The 23,904-nt window shown below is 38.2% G+C and overlaps 1 long non-coding RNA gene across 1 annotated transcript; it reads right to left on the bottom strand.

The window, feature by feature from the left end:
• Nucleotides 1–23,379, bottom strand: LOC112675469 (uncharacterized). The gene is made up of 4 exons (XR_004810639.2): nucleotides 23,284–23,379; nucleotides 15,087–15,260; nucleotides 12,887–12,984; nucleotides 1–85 (listed from the first exon to the last, which is right to left on the bottom strand). It is a non-coding gene; the product is annotated as an uncharacterized LOC112675469 (long non-coding RNA).
• Nucleotides 23,380–23,904: the final 525 nt, after the last annotated feature.

The raw sequence follows: 23,904 nt of genomic DNA, 5'->3' as shown, positions 1-23,904 counted from the left end.
CCTGCATTCCAATTCCAGATTTGTCTCCCTGTTTGCTAGGTGACTCTTCCAAGCCTCTTGGCATCTCTGACCACAATCTTCTCATCTGTAAAGAGAGGATCACACACTGACAGGCAAATTGTGATGAGCAAAGCTTAGTTCAACATCAAGTGCATAGACATGGTTATCTACATCCCTCCATCCCCTGGATTATTCATTATTCGGAGGGGCACGAAACATCTATATAAACAGACCCTATAGAGATTTCAAGTAGATTTCTCCTAAGACTTTTCTAGTTAGAGATTTTGATTGGTGACCAAAAGAGCTTTTTTTTTTTTTTTTTTTTTTTTTTTTTTTTTGAATTTCACTTCCACTGGTCCAGTCATTTGTAGATAGGCCAGCAAACAGGAAATTTCCCTTTAAAAAGCTCAATCACAAACCAAACCACCAGTCATGAGTCAAAGAAAATTGCTAAAAGACCCAAGTACCTACATACTAAGGACATACCAAGCACACGTTAATGCCATTATTCTCAGCCATACCTTGGTTTTCCACACATGCTGAACTTGGAATGGCATTTTTAAAATGGAGAGGTCAGGACATACAGTCCCCATGATGATACAGCTTGTGGTATCCTGGGAGAAACTTCAGTCTCATGAGGACTCAAGGTATACAACACACACAGTCACATGAATTGCTGGACATACAAAGAAAAGGGCCTTCAGGTAGAAGACAAAACACATATGAAGTCACCAACACTTAGAAAAGTTTGGCATGAGAGGGACCATGTAACAAGTCTGGTGTACTGGAGCACGGAGAGTAGTTGGAGTAGTGGAAAGAGCATGGAGAAAGAAGAGAAGACAGCATCAGATGGTATTTGTTGGCAATTCTAAAGTGTTTGCCCCTGATTTGGAGGCCAGAGGCTCTGAAATTTTAGCGTGACAAAGTATCATACAGGGAGCTTGTTAAAAATAGAGTCCAGGGGTGCCTGGGTGGCGACTATTCATTCCTGCTTGGGTCATGATTTCCGGGTCATGGGATGGAGCTCCATATGAGGCTCCATGCTCAGTGTAGAGTTTGCTTAAAATTCTCTCTCCCTCTCCTTCTGTGCCACTCCCTCCCACCTGCCTCTCCAAAATAAATTAACAAATCTTTAAAAATACAGAGTCTAGGTCCTGCCACCATCAGTTCTAATTCAGAAATCCTGATGTGGTTCCTGAGCCTCAGCTAACAAGCTCTCCAGGTGATTCTGATGGAAGGAGATACATAAAACTCACTTTGAGAAACATGGCTGCAGGATATGGGGAGTCATGAGGGACTTACCAGAACAGTGATATGATCAGATATACAACATAAGAAGATAATAGTTCCTTGAGAATAAATTGGAAGACTAAGCCTAGAAGGATGTGCATAATCCAATTGGGAAGCTTTCTGACTGAGACAGGAGAGAAATAATGAGACGCTGAACTGAGTACTATTAGATGAAAATATAAGGAAGAAGTATAAAGGAATATAGTGGCTTACTACTTGTAAAAGGAAATACGTTAGCGTGACTTCAAGTTTTCTATTTTGGGTTCTGCTAATGATGATTCGGTTTGTTGAAACAGCTTATATAGGAAGATAAATAATTTGTGGAATATGAGTTAAATTTTGCATATAGCAGGTAAAATGGTTAAAAGTATGGGCTTTGGGGTTAGATAAGATGGATTTAAAGCCTACTTGTGAAAAAAAAAATAAAGCCTACTTGTGCCACTTCTGTGTGATGTGGCAAATTAGTCTACCTCTCAGATGTAAAAGTGGGGGAAAAATTCAGAGATTTTGATAAGTAAATCAGTTAATATAAGAAAAGACCTCAGTACAGTGCCTGAAGGTGATTAATAAATGCCAGTAATATTAGTAACTACTATTATTTTAAATGCCATCGTCATTAGCTAGCCTGAGATATTTCATAGACAGATGGAAATATCATCCAGATGATTATTAAAACTCTGTTACAGGTAAGATCACCCAGAAAGATTTGAAGAGACAAGGACTAATAGAGTTCAGGGGCGTATAAATGCTTTAGTTAATAGATGAACTGGATGAAGCTGAGGAGTGGTCACACAGAAAGAAAGTAAAGCCAGAAGATACTGTGTCCTACGCTTCAGATGGTCAGAAAAAGCCAGAAAAATATCCAGTGTATTTGACAAATGGAAACGCACCGGTGACCTTAATTAGAATGGTTTCAATGACTTATAAGGTTGCAGAGTGAATGGAAGCTGGGCAAATAACCAAAATGATTGCATGAAAGGACAAACTATGTGGTAGCAAGAAGAGTCATAAGGTGGAAAAGAGTTGGGTTTTCATTTATTAAAAGAGATGAGCATGAGCAAACTTTCAAGCTTAGAGAAATGAGCCACTGCAGAGGAAGAAAGTCAGAATCGTTGTTGGAGGAGACATTGAGAAGTAATGGAAAGGATGAAATAGACCCCCCCGCAAAAAAAAAAAATCCTAAGCGGGTTCTGGCCTTGGACCAAGGAGCGGAAGCTTCCTCCCTCAGCTCTGAAAGGAAAGGTAAAAAGACATGGTCAAAGTTTTAGAAACTAGAGGTGCAGAATGTAAAGGTAAACGCATTCCTGTCAGAGAATACAAGTTTTTCTCCAAAGTTAGGGGGAGATCTCTGGTAAAAGGCAAGTGGCTCCACTGAGAGGCAGGTTAGGCACGGGAGGAGAGAAGTAAGAATTTGGAATAAGTAATGAGGGGCAAGGGGGTTGACCAGGGACTGCAGATCCCCCTCGGCCACGCTGAGGCATGATGTTCTGTACACTTACTTGGTTTTTCTCTTCTTCCAAAACTTGGGTGGTTGTAAGATCAGAGAAGATGGATTGTGGGTTTCATTTAAATTTTGCAGAGCAGATGTGGTAGAAACACAAGGAAATAAAAAAGGATGATGTTGGAGAAAATGGAGTTAAGGTAAATAGAGGGAGATTTAATAGGGAAAAAAGTGAAGACAGAGGAAAGCTGATGTCTGAGAGCAACCCGAGGACTCAAAAGAGTGGGGAGCTCAAAACAGCTAAAGAGGAGCAAAGGAATAAGGAAAAGGAAAGACAGAATTGAAGGATTAGAGTATAAATCAGGAGCATATAATTTCAAAAGTGGAGGAGTCTTAGATATTGATAAAATTGTGTGAATGGCCATGGACAGGACTGCCGCGCAAACACTTCATGACAGCAATGCAGAGGTCAGGCACAGTCACCCCTCCGGCTGGAGCAGAGGACTGGCATTCCTCCACCCAGGACCAGGGATCTGGACTGTGGAGAGTTCTGGAGAGGTCTCAGGGGTATGGGGGCGGCTGGCAGAGGGGTGGGAGCATTGGAGCAGAAAGTGTTTCACATCCAGGGCTTAACTGTTTGCTTTTAATGATGCCAATCTTGCAGTCGGCAGATCGAAGCCATGAACTGGTGACTGAAGAGGAGGAAGTTGAAGAAGTTAAGCAAAGGTGCTGATGTGTCTTCCACATGAATGTGGAAAACCTCTAGGATGGTGAATGGAACTGATGTGGAAAAACATCCAGGGGTGGTTCATTCTTCATTGAATGCAGACAAGTGCCCTGGTGATTGGTAGAAAACAAGCAGTAGGAAAAACTGAAAACAGTATAATGTGATGCATGGCAATCCAAAAAAGATAGTAATTTCCAAAGAAATGTAGAAAATCAACCATCTGGACATTTAGGTTGACCTCTATTCCGCTTAGAAATATGGGAATCCGGGAGAGACTATTCAAGGAGTGTTTTTATTTTTGTCTTCAACTTTCACTTTTCCTTTTCTTCCAATGCATAAACCCAACTCCGAGGTTTGCTTTCTGCCTCTCAGCCTGGAATATCTGGTGATTGTTCATGTCGGCTCTCATCTTCCCTAACTTGTAACCCTTGGCCTCTGCCTATATAGGTAGACGTTGCCATTACTTTCATATTTTTTTGACACTCCAAATAGAGCAGATTTATGAGCCTGTTTATTTGACTGTCATCAGGAGACATTTTATTTGCCTTTTGTCTAAAATGGGCCCATTTGAGTAGGAACTGGACTGGGGCTTGGAAGTGATCAGTGGAACCCTAAAATCCCAACCATGTGTAGATCTCTCCCTGGCACCGTCCTCCTTTCTTTGCTTCCTCTCTATCATCCTGACTTTGCTTCTTTTTGTCTTTCCCATTTATTATTTTCTCCCTTGTCCCTTGTTTACATCTGATATCACTCTTAGATATCCTGAAGCCACACAGATGCCCCCTCTCCCTCATCTCGAGACCTAGACTCTCTAAAAAAGAAGAAGCAAAGACAGACTCATAAATAAAACTACTTGACTGGCCCCCAGGCATCCGAATCTATTTGTATCATTGATTTCCCTTTGTGTCTTGTAAACCCACATTTACTCATATACCTCCCAAGTTTTGTCAAGGGCCTCTGATAAACCAAATTGTCTCCCTCAGTTTCCCCACATGGAAAAATATCTATCATTTAACCTATCATTCTCCTGAAACTGGTAACAGATTTAATACTTTAAGCTACTCTGTTAAAAAGGAAATATATTTTTAAAGTCAAAATAAAGCTGGTGTGACTGCAAGATGGGCATCATTAAAAGCATGTTATTTATGTATGTAAGATGTATGCTAAACGTAAGTGGTTGAAATAATTTAAAATGAGTTTTTATGGTAAATTAGAATATATAAACACCTAAACCCCATCTTTGAGTGAAAATTGACCTATTTGGAGAATTTTCTCATTTAACAAATGTCTGTCTACAACATAAAGAGAAAAGGAAATAAATATTTGTATTTAGGCTTATTTAAAGCTAAAAATACATAGATTTTTGATGCACAGAAAAGGACTTGGTAAAATGTGAGCCTTTTTATGTTGAATAAGAGAAAACAATGAATAATTCTTGATATTCACTTAAAATATACTATTAGAAAAAGAGTATCTCAAAAATCTATTTGTCTTTTTTTTCTTCTTCCTCCTCTTTGTAACTCGGGCAGGAAACCTCAACATTTTATTTGATTATTTAAGAGTTCCCTTTGGAGTGGAAGTAGATAGAGCTTGATATCACTATGTATAAATAAATAATTTGAAGGTTTCTATGCCCAGATAGAATTCTAAAATCAGATAAGTGGGTTTCATTTTATCTCTTGTTATTTTAGTGGTGGGAAGCCCAGTTTTTGCCTCCCCTCAATGGTCTCTAGTCCTCCCAAGATTGCTCCCTCGGGCTCTCCTGTGGCCTGAGGGATGTATTTAGGATCTCATCAGCTCTTTTAATCTGATTGCCATTCTGCATTTTCATCTCTGCTCCTCAGCCCTCTCATAAATTGGGAAGAACTGCACCGTCTCCCCTTTCTCTCCACCTCCTAAACCACACTCTACCCACAGCAGCACAGGAGTTGTAAATGCCAGATTATAGATCTGCTTCATTATGAAAATGTGTTTGGTGACACTTTTCTTCTGAGTGTCAACAATGTAAGAGTCAGCAAACAAGCTTATAACTGTGTGCCATTTCATATCATGATGGTTGTTAGTGATGGCTGCATGCTTTATAAAAAGGTAAATGGAATTCATCAGTTCATTTCTTAATTTTTTTTAACAAATATTTGCTTAACACCTAAAATATGCCAGGAATTAGGCAAGGCATTCAGAAAACAGAGATGAATAAACATGTTCCCTGCCTCAAAAACAAAACAAAACAAAACAAAACAAAATAAAACCCTCACAGTCAAGTAAAGAGACAGTCACATAAGTAAATTATTGTAATAAACTAAGACAAAAAATAAAGTATAAAATTTCATTTCAGCACAGAGGATGAATAGCTAACAAGACTGAGAAGCAGCTCGGGGGTAGTCAAATTGGATATCACACAGAACACCACGTTGAACTATCTCCGAAAGAGGAGTATGAGACCAGGGAGGGAGGCCATTTCTGGCAAATGCATGTAGAAAAGAAAAGATAAATAACATAGTTACATACATGTCAATAGTTTGGCATATTTAGAACATAAGATGACAGGTGGCATCTTATGCTGGAGTTGAACATCATAAACTCCTTTGCTGGAGTTGAACATCATAAACTCCTTTGAGGAAATAATGACATTTGTTTTCAGGACCAGGATTTCCTCAACGTAGTCTGTTCCTGAAATCTCAGGATAAAGCAGGAGAACAGCTAAGGCTCCCAGAATCGTAGAAAACTACACCAGATTCACGATGCCTTCCAGGAGCAGATAATGTGATGATCTAAGCCCAGTTCAAAAGTGGCTTTGACAAATAGGGAAAAGGTAAAGGTGATTTTTTTCTAAGACAAAAGAAAATGTACTTTATCCCTATGTGGCCCTATCACAGTATAGAACAGAATTTGTAGGAATTTAAAGAATTAAATACCTAACAGAGTTCGTCACCAAAAACCATACCACAAACACAATCATTCCTTCAGAGATCCTCTTTTCTTATCACACCTTTATTCTTCTAGAGCATTCCCACTGCGATGATCCTTTGACCTCGCAGAGAACTGCAATCCTTTATCCTTATTGCTTCCTTTCTATCTATCGACCAACCCCCTCAGGAATTCACTTTCCTCCTTCAATAGCCCTTGTTCCAGAGCTCTTCTTTGTGATGACTCTTTTGCAAATACCCTCAATTCCCTGGGCTCTTTCTCCTTTCCTCACAACCAGTTAGCAAACCCCACTGATGAATCCAGCAACGCGTTTTCTCTGGGACGGTATCCAACAGAGCTAAACACTGCTGGACAAAAATCTTACAGCAGAGAAGCTGTGATCATGATTCTTTACTGGTCACCAGCCGCAAATGCTCATTCAACACTGAGAGACTAGAGCACTCTCCCCCTCACCACCACAGCGACTATTCCACACCTTGTCTATGTCCCTGCTACTGCCCCAGCCTCTTTTGTTCTCAGCACATCACCTGCTTCAAAGTTCCCTGAGAACCTAGAAACTACATTCCACGTTACCGTCTCATCACCAAATCCACATCTGCAGTCCTCCACTCATCTGCCCCCTTATTATGAAGGAAGAGCCAACCTTTCTTTCAGAATTCTATCTGTTCTGTGTCTCAGGTAACTGTCCCCTTTCCTGTTTCTTCCACTTCTCTCTAATGGATCATTTCCATCAACATTCACATACTCTCTAATAACTCTCATGTTCTAAAAGAAAAAAATGAGAATCAAGACAAAATGTCCTTCATGCCACATCCCCAATTAGTGTCTGATTGCTCAGCTTCCCCTCAAACCAAAGTTCAGCCACACTTTCCCCAAGGCAATCTTGCTTACACCGCCATCCCAGCTCCAACAGATCACCACCGATTTCTACCATCAAACCAGTTCGTGTATTACTCAGCCTTTCAGCAGCTTTCAAAATCCTTTCTCACCCCTTCTCTCCTGACATTGTCTCTTTACTTCTGCAATAATATACTCTCCTGGTCATATTTCTAGTCCTTTGGTTCTTCCTTCTTGGACCTAAAACAGAGCCCAAGGTGTAGACTTGTGTGCAAATAGTTGATTTGAAAGGTGATCCAAGGGGGGAGGTATTAGGGACTTGGTAGAGTAAGATAGGCAAGGAAGATAAAGGGATAGAAGTGTGCTATAGGGTCAGCATGGTAGGCAAGACAGGTAAAGATATTAATTCCTCTGAGGACTCCTAAGAAATATACAGCATGCTTCCCCTTGATTGTCTAAAAGACTTAGCAGCTCCTTCCTTCTTTACCTTAAATTATTATTTAATTTTTGTGGTCCTCAGGACTCAGTTCTGGGCTGTCTTGTCTTATCACTTTATTACCCTTTCTCAATAATCTCAGACATTCTTCTGCTGTATGTAGCACCCAAAATGTTTACAACCCATAGATTTTTATCTACCACATAGACTGCTATTCCAAGTATAGCTTTCTATGTGACTTCTCCCTTTAGAGACTCATCAGGCATCTCATTTTCAGGATTCCCCAAATAATCTCTTCATCTTTTCCCATTCCTGCCTTAAATCTGCTTCTTTAATTTTATCATAGCTTAATAATATTCACTTCCATTCATTCAGTTACATGCAGTAGAAACCTGAGTCATTTGACAACTCCCGTCTTCTCCCTTCCTACGTCCAATCCATCACCAAATCCTACCAATTGTATTACCAATCTTTATCTAAAATTTGTCCACTCTTTATCATCTCATTCCTCATCTAGACAAGTGCAAGAATCTGCTTCTATCTCTGTCCTCCTCCAATCCACGTCACACACAGTAACAGGGATGATCATTCAAAAACAGATAACAAATTGTAGTACTCCTCTGCCTAAAGGATATAATTATCTTTATACTCTCTTGAGGTAGGTAACACTTTATACTGGTTTTCTGGGGACGCGTCCTCTTCTCTGACTGTTGTCCTAGCTTAATTATCAGTGTGGATCCACTTTCATTCTTCAAAGTATCCCATTTTGGATGATAAATTATATGGTCACCCTACTCTTAAACACAAAATTCCCATATGATTTATTCTAGTCTCATCTCCCGTAGTTCTACACTAGCCAACATGAAGACACCAACCATTTTCTGCTTCAGAGTCCTGAAGGCAATGTGCTGTTGCCTCCAAGAACAACACGTTCCTCTGAACCGCTGGTCTGGCCAACCTCTACTCTTTCACCAAGAGTCAGTCCACTTAAGGCCATCTTCTAAAACAAGTATTTCCATAATATAAACCATTTCTACCAGGTTGCTTACTTTTTTCTGTATCTTCTCCCTTTCAGTCTTAGTGTAATTATAAATGTATTTGTATTCCCACTGTATGGTAAGCATAAGGACAAAAACTATCTGCCACTAAGTAATGTATATTCCAGTACAGCTAGGATCCCTTGTGGGTGTTCTTTAATATTGTTGAAAGAATGGAGGACAGGGGAGAGGGAAATACTGGCCAAGGCCTTTTAATACACTCACTTTCTAAACCTGAATAAATACAAATTCTCTCATCACTCTGACCTACCAGAGTGCAATGAAGATGTTGAAAGAAAATGCCAACATTGGAGGTGCGTGTAAAATGTTCTCATACTTTGTGAACATGAACAAAACCCTCTAAACACAATGGAGACAGATTCCACAGAGGCAATAGTTGGTAAAGAGGGGAGCTTTATTAGTTCTCCCAAAACAAGAAATTAGGTAAAAGAATAAAATCATGAAAAATTCCACTTAGAACAGAAAACCATTCATATGAGAATATATCTGGAATTCCCTCATAAGGATCATAAACTGATGTCATTTAAGAGCCCAGAAGACCCATAGAGATGAGTTAGTTTAGTTCTTTTTTTTTTAAGATTTTATTTATTCATGAGAGACACAGAGAGGCAGACACATAGAGGGAGAATAGGCTTCTCACAGGGAGCCTGATGTGGGATTCGATCCCAGAAGCACTGGATCATGACCTGAGCCAAAGGCAGATGGTCAACCTCTGAGCTACCCAGGTGCCCTGAGCTAGTTTTAGGTTCTATCATCTCATAGGGAAGGGAGTTGAGACCCAGGCAGCAGAGGTGAACAAGTCCACAGGAATAAATGGTCTCCCATATTTCTATATAATGAGATAGGTCGAGGGCAAAAATACTTGCTAGTTTACTAGTGACTAATACAAAATCTAGTTAATGTACTCCTTTAGAAATGAAAATAAATACACTTGTCCTATAAGAAGATAGCCTTTAGATAATCTTGTACATCAAAAGCTGTCTTCTCCACCCCATCAGTCTTCTATCATGAAGAGATTAAGATGTTGTTGTTTAAAAAAAAATACACGTTCATATTTATAGAACCTGATTGCAAATGTGAATTACTAAATTACATTTCAGGGCATTCTTTTTAATTAAATAAAGTATTAACTATTGTCATTTAGCTAATTAATTATTTTGTCTTATATAAGTAAAATGTGTTCTTAGGTTTCTCCTCTTTGATGGGCTTTATTTTTCACTCTATGAAGAGACTATCTCTATTTATGTCAATGACTCTGACAGTGAACTCATAAATCCCTTACTAAGTTTTAAGCCTTCAAAAACTGCCATATATTTTACAGAGGAGTACTCGCTTTAAAGAATCTGGTTCTAGCATCAAATACTGAACACTTTCTTTACCATGTGAAAATCATGCATCCTTTTACAAAAAGCTCACACCATTTGTTTTTCAAAACAAACCAAAAAAGTCACCCATCCATCTCCCCACCCTGACCAGAAAGGTCATACCTATTGTAAGAAGTGTGCCTTCCAAGGATGACCTGTATCATTGCCTCGCGGCTGTTGGAGAGGCTACAATGACAGGATTAACACAAGGATGTGTAACACTCCTCCATGCCAACATAAATATCCCATTGTAACTTCTGAGAATGAGGGGCCAAACATTTTCCTTACAGACATTCTATGCCATCAGAAATTCCTCCCTAAGTTCTTCTGACCAAGTCCAGATTCATTGGCTCAGAGATCTTACATGCATAATGTTATTTGACCATAGAATGTAAATATGGTCTGCTAACTCCCAGTTTTCATAAATCTGAAAATTATTTTACATGTTTAAATGTGAATATTAAAGAATGCAAGCATTTTTAGTGTACATTAAAAGAGCATAATTTCTCTTCAGTAAAAATACAAAGAGCCTCCATAGTGCAGCAAGTGAACGGAATGGAGAGATAGATATGGAAAAAATTATTTACTCATCAAGACTCTCCAGTATATGACATTTTTCCAAGCTGGAAAGCTCAACATTCAGAATATTCTCCACCCAGAAATGTAAGCCAGTATTTAGCTGCTATGTGAACAATGACTTTGAAGGCTGTGAAGAACCCCAAGTGAGGTTTTCATTACAAAGACCTTATTTTAGATATGTCAGGTCTAACTTGGAAGAGGTAATTACTTCTATAGAAGTTCAGGGCTTGACTTTTTTTCTTAGATATCACGGCTTCCCTTTTGGGGGAGCAGGGAAAGTAACTAAGGATGCCCTGGAAGTGATTAACTTAAAAAGAAACAGCCAAGAGTATTTGATCCTCCTTTGATGAAGTGTGAACACTGGGCCTCTTTCCCCCAAAGTGGAACTGGCCTAAGCTAGGTCTGAGGGAAGGAAAGAGTGTGAGTAGAGGGAACGGGAAGGAATGCATTTGTTACTGTTTCTTTATCTCAGAGAAGCTATTTCAAGTGATCACTGGTGGGAACTGCTGATAGTCAATCTCGTATTTTCACTCCACGTTTGACATCAACGTTGTCAATAGGACATAATCGTCTCTGTCAAAAGCATCATTCATTTCCAAACTGCAGAGTTATTTACAGTCATGTCTTCACTCAATGTAACACTACCACTCAACACTCAGCTGTCCCTTCTCTGTTTTAAGTAAACGTTTGGGCAGACTTTTAAAGAAGCTCTATTTTAGGTTAGGCTAACAACCTGAAAATGAACCCAAAGGAAAAAAACCTCTTCTCTTGTCCAAATACCATTTGGACAAATGGATAAAGTTTTTCACAAAAACTGGCATTTCAAAATGAGTTCTGTTTGGTAAGAGACGTGGTGCTGAAAAGTGACATTTATAATGACAGCAATATGGATCCCCAATAAAGAAGACGGGGTTGCATTTTGCTCTAATTATAGCTGTTTTAGATGTGTGCGTGCATTTTTTAAGAATTTGGAATCAATTATAATAATGTAGTTTTCAGTTAAGCACCTACTCTAAATCTCTGTTTACAAAAACATGGCTGATATGAGGCTTTGGATACAACTAAACAGCAAATATTATGAGGAAAACTCAGTCTTATGCTTCTAAGCACCCAACCGAATAGCTATTTACTTCATGGCTTCTATGCACCCAGCATGGCACTAGAAGCTGTCTTGCACAAGAAAGAACAATGGCAATGTGAAGGAAACTAGGACTACTGAGAATCGGGCAGTTTTTTTCAAAAGTAAATTTACTCGTCTCTTCCTTCTTTTGTTTTAGAGGCCAAATTTTGAAACTCTTGGTATAACAAGAAGTCCCTCTTTCCAAGAGGTAACTACTATGTCTTTTTATTAGCAGAAGACACAGTAATAGTTAAAAAGAAGTGGATGGAATTTTGAAAAGTGGAAGCAGGTTATTTGACAGAATTTCGATGGTCTAATGACTTTCAAAGCTATTTATCCTCAGTGCTTTTCCCAAGAAAAACATAAATATCACTATCAACTGATGGGGCTCCTTCCTCTTAATATAAAATATGTCAAGTATATACACTTGTATATACTTGAAGTATTTTATACTTAAAAATAAATCAAGCATTCTAAATACATTTTTTTTTAAGAGAGACGGTTTAGAAGTGAGCAGGGGGAGCGGGAAGGGAGTAAGGGAGAGAGGGAAAGGGAGAGAACCTTAAGCAGACTCCAAGCCCAGTGCAGAGTCAGACTCAGGGCTTGATCCCACAGTCCTGAGACCATGACCTGAGTGAAAATCAAGACTTGGATGTTTAACAGACGGAGCCACCCCAGGTCTCCCTAAATACATTCTCGTCATCTGAACAAAATGAAACTTGGTTTATTTTGAAACCAGTATATTTTAAAATAATAGTACCTACTACTTACTGTGAGCCTACTGTGTGCCAGACCCTTTGTATAAATGATCTTATTTAGGACTCCCTCCAGACCATACATTTGTTACCATAACTCCCATTTTACAGATTGGGCAAGTACAATGGATAGAGGTCCAGGGATTTTCTTAAGGTTCTATATTACTATTAATGGTGGTGTAGCTAACATTACCATCAACATAAACACTATGACTTCTTCCTGGATTTGCTCATTTAGTTCTCATGATAATTTTGCGGTAGGGGCTATTGATACCTTCTTTTAATAGATGAAAAAAAAAACAATATAATTTTAGGCTTTCAACAATTTGTGTTATAAAAGACCTTACTTACCTGTAGTTTATGATTAGGCTGGGATTTGAATATAGGTTTCTGTACTGAAAAGCCAGTGCTTTTCTCATCTAGCCATATCCACTTCTCCAAGACCCAAACTGGAATTTGAAACCATAGGTTTTGTTTTCAGTAAATACACAGATTCCACTTTACCTCACTCTCCTAACAGAAGCTTAAGAACATCAAAGTGGTTGCTTCTCATCCTTATTTCCCTCTCTTGTGATTCGCTCTTATCTCCCTCTTCTTTGCCTCATGCTTAGGCAAGCCTAACTGGGATTCCTGGACTCTCCATTTCATGAGAATCCTTCCTTTTACTTTGATTATCAGATGGCTTCTGGGGCTAATGCTGATATTTGTTTTTCACTGAACTGTCTTTCGCTATATTTCCCCAGCTTTTCCTACAGCACCTCTAATACCAGAAGACCAGACTCCTAAGAATGTGGACTATGCTTCATGCTGACTACTATACTGTAATTTTATCCAGTTCATTTTGTATCTTGGCTTATTGGTTGGTGTCAAAGGACATTATTTCTAGATATTCTCCATATCTGGTTACTTTTAAGAACCTTGACCTCAAAAATCTCTTTCATTGCTACAGTGGGTTGCACTGACTATGTAGCCCCATCTTCTTTCCTCTCAACCTCTTGTCTTTTCCCTCCCATTTTCATGTGAGTTGTTTTTTCTGTATTTCATTTTCTTTTCTATTCCCACATGTGCATCACTCCTACCACAGTCTGTTATGCTCAATCCCCACCCATCCTCATTCTGCTTTTCATGAACCCTACATCCACCATCTTCTTGCTCCCTCAGAATGAAAATATTTTGAGTCCCACTTTTTTTTTGTTACATACTCACAGTTAAGACAACCAGAAACAATATCTCTAGCTACAGAGCAACTCATACATAATGATAGATATGAGTTGTTTTTAATAAACACATCTTTTATCATGATTATTACTGTCTTCATGCTTGTCTATAATTATATGTGTTATGCTCTGGTTCACCTTCCTACTTCTTATGTTCTTGATTAGCATTAGAAAAATAAAAATTTAAGTTAATAATCATTAGTTATTGAATTGTCACCTCCTTACTCTACTTATTGACAATAATTTGGAAATAGCAAACATCTCGTCTGATTATTAGGCCATCCATTTACTATGACCTGGGGCCACTTCAAAATGATTAATGACGTGTGAGTTTGCTGCAATATTAAAAAGATCAACCTGAACCTTAACTCAAAGCATAACAACATCTTTAGAGTCTTAGGACAATTTTGCTCATTTTTTATTTCTAGATGCCTATAATCAAGTAAATATTACTTAATTTTGAAAAAAATAGGCTTATATAATGTATATAAAATTCAGTATCTACAGTTACTGTGAAGATCTGTACATCTTTTGAAATTTGTTAGCAAGTGATGAGCAGCCTGGGATACATACATGCGCACGCGCGCACACACACACACACACACACACATTTATATAATTACAAAGAAATTGAAAGAATTACTTTTGGGGACATTTTAGTTCTAGTTCTAGGTATTACAATTCTATGGGATATTTCAGAATCCTTCTTGAGTCATCTCTTTCATTTGAACAGTAATTTACAGTCTGCAATGCATTTTTTAAAGATTTTATTTATTTGTTCATGAGAGACACACAGAGAGAGGCAGAGACAAAGACAAAGGAAGAAGCAGGATCCCTGTGGGGAGCCCGATGTGGGCCTCGATCCCAGGACCCTGGGGTCAGGACCTGAGCCAAAGGCAGATGCTCAACCACTGAGCCACCCGGGCGTCCCTGCAATGCATTTTTTAAAAAACTTAACTATATCGGGGATCCCTGGGTGGCTCAGCGGTTTGGCGCCTGCCTTTGGCCCAGGGCGCGATCCTGGAGACCCGGGATTGAGTCCCACGTCGGGCTCCCGGCATGGAGCCTGCTTCTCCCTCTGCCTGTGTCTCTGCCTCTCTCTCTCTCTCTCTCTCTCTCATGAATAAGTAAATAAAATGTTTAAAAAATTGTTAAAAAAAAACTTACTATATCTCACTTATTTCCTGCAAGGTAGCTAGGGATAATAATGATAGAAGAGGACTGATGTTACCAGATATTAAATGGCTTTCCAAGTTCATGTGCTAATTTGGGGCTTAAACCCAAGTCTTCTGATTCCTACCTCATGGCTCTTTCTACTGTACCACCGTGCTTACCTGAATATTAGATCAGATATATACTTCCAAAACTGAAAATTAAGCTTTAATTCTTCAAATATAAAAAAGGTTTAAAAATTTATTCCATTATAATCTATTTGATCTGGTATGATGAAGGAAAGGAACATTGTGATTAATTTTACTTTCTGGTTTCCAATTTCCAAAAATTCAAGCCTGGAAAAGATACATTTGACATCATCAGAAAATTTAAACTTTAATCCAAAGGACACTTCAAAATATTACAGTACTTTAAGGTTATAATTTGTTCCCATTAATTTCTACTGTTTTATAGAGATAGTGTCAGCTAAGAGATTTCCAACTAGAACAGCAAACCAAAGCACATTTTTTTTCTATATGGCATTACTCTCTAGCTGTGTCAATAAAAATACACCACAAAGTAATAAGGTTTTTCTCCCCTCAGAGCAGAAACATTTTAAATGCTTGCACATTTTGACACAAAAGCTTTCAATTATGTGAGAGTACTTTAATTTTTCTAAGTAAGAGCTTCTTCCTCATTAAAATAATGGTTGCAAATATTTTGAAAATATACTTTACTATGCTTTCAGATGAAATATTTATTTTAGATATATGCAGTAATCACCACTTCCACTTTGAACACCAGGATCATAAATACAGGACACTTTTTTTTTTTTTTTTTTTTTTTTTTACAAATCATCAAAGGTATTGAGTGAAGATGAGAAAGAAGAGGAAGATGGAAGCTAAAGTGAGTCATAAAATAGAGGAGTCAAGGTAAACCCAATAAGGTGTGTCTTGTGTGTATTAGTTTCCAACTGATGCTTACTGAGTTACCACAGACTTAGTGACCTAAAACAGCACAAATTTATTATCTTACAGTACAGGTGTTCAAAAGTTTGAAACGGGTCTTATAGGGGCTAAAATCAAGGTGTGAGAAGAGCAGTGTTCCTGTGGAGCTCCAGTGGAGAAACCATCTCTTGACTTGTGTGGCTTCAAGAAACTGACTGCATTCCTTGGTTTGTGGCCACATCACTCCAACCTCTGTCTCGATGGTTATATATACCTCCTCTGACTCTAACTCCCTCACCTCCCATTTATAAGGGCCCTTGTGATTAGAACGAACCCATGCTGATAATCCAGAATAGTCTCCCCATGGCAAGGGCTTTAACTTAATCACCCCCATGAAGTCCCCTTTGCCATGTAGATTTGGGGTATTAGGACACAGACATCTTGGGAGGCCTTTCTGCCCACACAGTGTATATAAAACATTACAACTTTTAAGTCAACATAGATATAGTGACATATTTGAAAAGAAACACTCTTGGGTAAAATTGATTTCTTTAAGCAGATATTGGGATCTGTGTAGGAAAAGTATGACATGCTAATGCTATATGTCCATTGTTTGTAAAATGCACTTCATATTTGATAAGTAAAACTAATACCTGAAAGCAGTCTTCCAAAGTGGAAGCATGTGCTTCTCCTTATAGTACTACTCTAGCACGTATGATTTCTAAATTGTGAAAAAGTATTTTGAGCCATGTGTGTACTGTGGAATGTGTCAATAAAATAAAGATTCTGATTAAAATTGGCATTTATGAGTCTCTTGCTAACAGCTACTACAAGATCAGCTGTGACCTCATTAGCAACACACGTGGTGAGGAAGGCAAGAGTGTGACTGTTAAACTGGTTTCCGATCTAATGGTGTCCCAGTGAATAAGGAGTTAAGAAAATATTGTGCCACCAAAATAAATTGAGGTAAGGCAACTGTGGTTTTTGCCTCTTATTCAAGCACTATCTCATCCTGTTTTTATTTTTTTTTAAGATCTTATTTATTTATTCATGAAAGACACAATGAGAGAGGCAGAGAGAGACACAGGCAGAGGGAGAAGCAGTCTCCCTGCAGGAACCTGCCGGATGCAGAACTCAATCCCAGGACCCTGGGATCACTACCTGAGCCAAAGGCAGACACTCAACCAACTGAGTCATCCTGGTGCCCCATCATCCTATGTGTTTAGAGTTATTATTGATAACACCTAGAAATTTGGCAACTTACAATGACTTTTTTAAAGACTTTGAGTCAAATAACTTCACTATTTAAAGACTTGAGGCAAAAATAAGATTACCATCATGATCACCATCATCATTTTATTATTTCACCCTAATTCTTAACCATGACTCTCTAGGAACTGCCCCATTTGTCTTTTTTGATAATTCTATTCTTGAATATTTTAAATGTTGTCTTATCTCTATGTGTATGTCCCTTTTTTCTATTAATTGCACAGTACCTGACACACAATAAGCAGTGAATAATACCATATGGCAATTAGAAGAGCTAAGGCTTTCTAAAATTCCTGACACAGTGCCTGACACTGATGTGCATTGAATAAATAGCAGTTAATGAAGATTTACAGATGTCGAAGACTGCCCTTGCATTGCTTCTGTGAGCCCTTAGATAAACATGATTGCAGAGTCAAAGGTATACTTTTCCACAAGATGCAGTTAAAAGCTTCCACAGAACTTTCATTGCATGAAGGCCACAGTCTTGGGCCTATAAGAAAGAGAAAAGCATGAGGAATCCTAGGGCTAGATGCAACTGGCTTCATACAGTGCTTTGGGATCTAGCAACGTACAGAGTGTCGTGGCCTTGCCATTAAACTCTGGAGACATAGATTTCATTGTTTCTGAATTGTGTAATAGCGCAGTGCCTGCCAACTGTTATCTGCTCTCTCCCAGTGTTGTACAATCCTATCTTCCTGCACAAATGCCAACTATCTGGCAGCCTAATTGTGATCATATAGATTTGACTTGAGGTGTGCTTCCAGGTTTACCAGAGAGTTTCCCTGGTGAAAAATAATTTATACTCCCTAGTAAGTTAAACTCGTGTGGGCTAAAGGCCAAGTGTTCCAAGAAATGCCGCCCAAGACCTGGTCTTCCTATTGCTTTCTCTGGATTAAAGTACGTGTATATATGTGTGTGCATATATATAAACATATATATGTATGAATTTTTACACACACACATACACATAATAATTTTCAGCCTTGTCCAAATATATGCAGCACTTAGGATAGCTAAGCCAAAACCATGTTAAAAGAAAATAAACAGGGACACCTGGGTGGCTCAGTCAGTTAAGCATCTGCCTTTGGCTCAGGTCATGATCCTGGGGTCCTGAAACCAAGCCCCAAGTCATGATCCCAGGATCCCGGGCTCAGCACAACATCCAGCTCCCTGCTTGTTCCTCTCCCTCTGCCCCCCACTGGTGCTTGCTCTTTCGTGCTCTCTCTCTCTCTCTCTCTAGTGCTCTCATAAATAAATAAATAAATAAATAAATAAATAAATAAATAAATACAATCTTTAAAAAGAAAGAAGGAATGTCAGTGCATGTCAAAATTTCTCTTGTGATTAATGAAAAATTCATTTAAAAATTTTAAAAGGATCACCTTTGTCTTCTTATGCCAAGTTCTCAATATCATACTCATTTTACTTATTTAGATTGATTATAACCTCCAAATATTTTGACTAGCCAACTTGAAGAGTTGCACTGCTCTTGAAGTGTGTATAAACTATTTTAATAAAGATTTCACCTGTGGACAACACCGTCTACTCTCATCCTCTGTAAACTCATAATTAAAGCAAAAAGTATCATTAAAGTATCATTTAGATACTAGCCTAAAAAGAGAAGAACCACCAAATGGCCCCAAACATAAGTAATATGAAAATATAAAATCATGAAAAAAAATTTTTTTTCACAGCTGCCAAGAGGAATTGAGAAGCGACGTTCCGCTAATGGTCTTATTATGTCAGAAAGCTTCCTGCGTGTACTTAGATCTAAAATAACCCTGGTCTCTAATTCCTCCAAAACGTCTTTCACCCAGCCATTCTCCACTCAGACATGTGGAAATCACTGTGGAGCAAGCAGTTTAAGAACAGCTTTCAACTACAGAGTCCATGCTTTGTTATTTGTCTTGATGGCTAGGAAGGAAAGAAAATTCTCCAGCACCTTTGGCGACTTTATGGGTACTCTTGCTTTGACTGAGTATTTCTAGTCTCCATAAAACTAGAACACTGAGGATGACATAGTGAAGGAGTCAGTTTATTCCAAATGCTGGAGTGCTTACTCTACCTTACATTTTACGAGTTTACAATTTTGGAGTCATTTGAACTACTCGTTGGCTCAGTGGTGCAATATTTTTTTAAAGTTATTTCTGACCGTAATAGACACTTTTAGACCTGCAGTGATGAGTAAGCCCCAGAGGCAAAATACAATAAAGATTTAAGGGGCTGCTCAGTTGCAGCACTGTAGCTTCTTTGTGGAGAAGAGGAACAGGAGCGGAAGGGCTGGTCTGCTGTGTGATTATTTCTGACAATGCTGTAGTTTGTTTAATTTTCAATTTTATGCCAGCACTTTGGGACATGGAAAGTATGATCTGAGGAAAGAAAAGCTTTCATCTAAGACCCGAGAAGGGTTTTTTGGTGGTTGTTTCCACGCTATTGTTGTTCTTTTTAGATTTGGTGAACAAAGTGTGTTTGAAGCAGATAAAATATCCAGAAACAGAACTCGAACTACCTCCATTATGCCCACACCAGCCCCTTGTGATGGGCTTCTATGCATGTGGAAAAGATTCATACACTGCACTCTATATTTCAATTATCTTCTCTGAATAAAGAAACCCCAGCTTATTCTCATATTCCATTGTTTATTCTATATGATAAAGGAAATGTAATCTATTTCTTATCATAAAACTCTGGGTTTACTGCAATATTATCAGAGATATGTTTGCTGTCTTTGAAGACATCCATCACAGAAGTGTTTGTGTTATCCTTGTTGGTATTTCACTTTACTAGATATATAAACTGGATTATAAACAATTCAGTTTAGCTTTCATTTGAGAACCATAGAATTTTAGTGGGTCCCAGGCTCAGCCAAATATTCTTTTATGGATATGTTTAGCAGATCTCTTTCCTAGCGAAGGCAATTAATGTGAATTTTCTTATACCCTTCCCTCAAGAGTAATAACGTTCAAAATAAAAAGGAAAGCAGGAAGGAAAGATGGAAAGAAGGAAGGAAGGAAAGAAATGTATTTTTATATTTCATATATAAACATATACTATTGATAATATATACATCGGTATACATATATGCACACATACCCATCAGGCAGTGTATTTATTTTTTCATAAATATATATATATATATATATATATATATATATATATATATACACATACACACACACACACACGTGTGTGTGTGTGTGTGTGTAAATGCCATTTTATCACATTTATTGACAGTCTTGTGAACTGTGGTGACCTGACAGTGGCTGCCTGCATCAGACTAGAAGAATTTGCTGGCATGACAAAATTCTGGCAACTGCAGAAGCAGAGGTGAGGAGGGAATCTGTTCCACAATCGCACAGAACCTTCTGCCCATCGCACTCTCCTCTCTCACTCTTCAACCTTTCTTTGTCCTGTAGCTTCCCAGGTCTGTCAGCCTGGAGAAATAAAGTCTGGCCTACATGTCTTAGAAAAAGAATGTATTTTCTTCTTGATATGTTGGTGTCCTACTAGTCTAAGGATTTATACCTTTTTTTTTTTTCCTTATAATCAAGTTTCTGGAAAGACTGGTCTTACTTGGTGTCTCTAATTTCTCACTTCCTTTTCATTCTTAACTCTCAGTAATCTGATTTCTGATTCCATCAACTTTTAAAACTAGTTAATTTTCAAACTAGTCTTCTAGTGTCACATGTATACTGATGAGTCCCAAAGGACTTCATGCAGATCAATCCACAAGTCCATGATCAGTCCTCATCTCACTTGACCCATTGGCAGCATTTGATGAAGTATCACTTCCTCTTTCGATGGACTATTACTTCAGGCTGCTTTGGGGATGCTATACTCTCCTGGGTTTCCTCCTGCCTCAGCAGTGGTTTCTTCTCAGTTTCCTTGCCAGGTTGCTTCTCACCTTCCAGACCTCTCAACTGTCAAGTGCCCCAGGACTCACTCAGTCAACTTTGTTTCTTTTATATCTACATTACCTTTGGTGATCTCATCCTGTAACAAGGCTTTAAATATCATCTGAACATGGCGGCTGTAAATTTAGATTTTTAGTCTGGCCCTCTTATCTGAGCTCCAGACTCATACACCAACTATTAAACATCTCCATTCAAGTGTCTAATGCTCATCTCAATCTAACATCCCAAACCAGGTCCTTACCTTCTTCACTCCCCCCACACCATCTTAGGTAATGGCAACTCTCTGTTTCCATTTGCTCATGCCAGAACCTCAGAGTCAACCTAACCTCTTCTACTGCCCTCACTCCACAGCTAATCCATTAGCATACACTATCGGTCCTTTTTCAAAATACATCCCGAGTCTAACCACTTATTTCCTCTTCCCCCTCTACTGTCCTTTCCAACCACTATCATCTCTCTCCAGGATTATCCCAATGGCCTCCCAGTTGATTTTTTCTACTTCCAGCGCTTGTTTCATTCAATCTATTTTAAACACAACAGGTAGAGTGATCTTGTTAGCATGAGAGTCCAATCATTTCCTGGTCCTGTTCAAAATTCTATAATAGATTTTCATCTCAAAGTAAAAGCCAAATCGCCATGGCTTACAATTTCTATACAGTCTGGTCTGCTCTTCACCACTTCCTACTAATCTCTTCCTGACTCTGCTCTAGCCTCGCTGCTCTCACTTTGTCTTAAACCTGCACACAAGTTTCAGGGTTGGGGCCTTTGCACTCACTACTCCCTCCTCCTGTTAATATTCTTCCCTTGACATCCACATAACTCACGACTCTGCCTCCTTTATACAAATGAAGGCCTCATCTCACTGAGGCCTTTTCTGGCCAACTATTCAAAATTGCAATGTCATCACCCCTATTACCTATTAAAATATATCTTTAATGTCATTTTAATATATTCAATAGTTATCTGTTTCCCCATTTCACCCTATTCCTACTAGAATATAAATTACATGAGGGCAGGGATTTGGAGTTGTGTGACCTATTTCTATTGCTGTAACCTCTAGAGCAATTATTTGCCTGATATACAAATGGATAAACAAAAACAAGAATGAAATCTGTATTTCTCAGATATATAACTTCAACTAGATATTTGGTATCCAAACATACGGCCCACTGCTGCCTCAAACATAAATCCATAACTACACTCATCATTTCACCCATGAGCTCAAATCTGTTACAACAATGACCAATTAAGAAAATACACCAAGCCCTCAATATTTTTTAAGAGATCAAATTTTAAAGAGATCAAAATACACTCAATATTTGTTTTTTGCTTCCTTCATTCTCTACTCTGCTTTTTCTCCTACTTCCCTAAGTACCTGTTCGTAGTCTTCTGCTGGTTGGTACTTGTCTTCTGAACACCTGCTAAAAGATGGTATTTCTACTCACCCTTGAAAATTCTTTTTTTTTTTTTCACCCTTGAAAATTCTATTTAGACTTCTTCTCAAAAAATATTTTCCTGCAAATTCCCCTCTTACCTTACTACCTCCCTCCCCATATCTGCACACACAACTGAGCACCCTGGGTAAGCCCTAACGTATTTACCATTTTGTATCAAGAGTATCTTCTCAGCACTCAGATTCCCCTACAGATTACAAAGTGTGCAAGGGTTATAACCACGTCTTTGTTATCTCTATCATCTTTGGAATCCAAGGCCTTAGCAGAGGACCACATCCATGTTAGGTGCTCAATAAATGATTGTTGAATGACGAATGAGTGAATGGATGAAGGAATAAATGAATAAGGTAAGATTCCAAAGCATATTAGAAGCAATGGGTTAATGCTTTCTTGCATACTCTGATGGATTCGTGTGCTTTTATTGGAGCATTTAGTAATACAGCTTACAGATGAAAGTCAAAGATTCATGATCATGTAAAACATGTCTTTACTACCTAAGCTAGCTGGAAAGCAAATAGACTAAGTTAGTCTGACTTGAAGTTATCCAGTGAGATTCTGATGTCTGTTCCTGCAATTTTCTGGATAAAGTGGCCTCATGGCTTTCACAGCAAATTTATAGTGAATGTAGAAATATAATGCAGGCCAAGTCAGAGTCCTTTGTGTTTCTGCATTAAATGGAATGTAAGGTGGTCTTGAATCCTGGCCAATGCCAGAGAATTATTTGCCTTTTTTCCCCCATTTGCTTTTTTCCCCTCTATATGTCACATGAAAAAGTTTGGTATTTAATCAAATTACCTTCATTAGCTGTATTTTCATTTAAATGATACAGAGATGAAAAAAGATAATAGTTCCAGAAACATTCTGCTCTTCCATAATCCATGTTGCCACCTGTGGAAATCATACAGAAAACTATTAATAATTGAATCTGATGCTGTGGCAGTAAAATTCACAGTATGCTCTTATTAGGTCTGTTATTCATGTTGCTTCCAAGCACTGTATTCCATTATTGGTGAATATTATTTGTGAATATGATCACTAACTTTCATAATGTACAGCACCCATATATGTATGGTTCTAAAGAATAATATAAAAATATAGATGCTATAATTCAAGTGTAAAAAGAAAAGTTAATTGGAATTCCATTATTAAAAAAGAGGATAAAAAAGAGAAATCTTTCCCATTATTTTATATAAATAGCATGCCCATACGAGTTAGGGAATAGTTACATTTATTGATCAGGCTTATCATTATACTGTTTTAAATGTGATTATGCATTTCCTCCTCCATAGTACAAGATGCATAGATTTTGCTTTGACTTCGTTCTTTGGGTTTGGAGTTTTGTTTGCGCTGAATTGGCTTTAAGAAAAACTCTTTTAAGGAAAAAGACCACATAAACTAAAGAATCTTAATGTGATG

Source organism: Canis lupus, chromosome 30, assembly GCF_003254725.2.
Source record: "Canis lupus dingo isolate Sandy chromosome 30, ASM325472v2, whole genome shotgun sequence".
NCBI classification, from domain to species: Eukaryota; Metazoa; Chordata; class Mammalia; order Carnivora; family Canidae; genus Canis; species Canis lupus.
The sequence above is the reverse complement of the archived record's forward strand: the minus strand, read 5'-3'. Positions and strand labels throughout refer to the sequence as shown.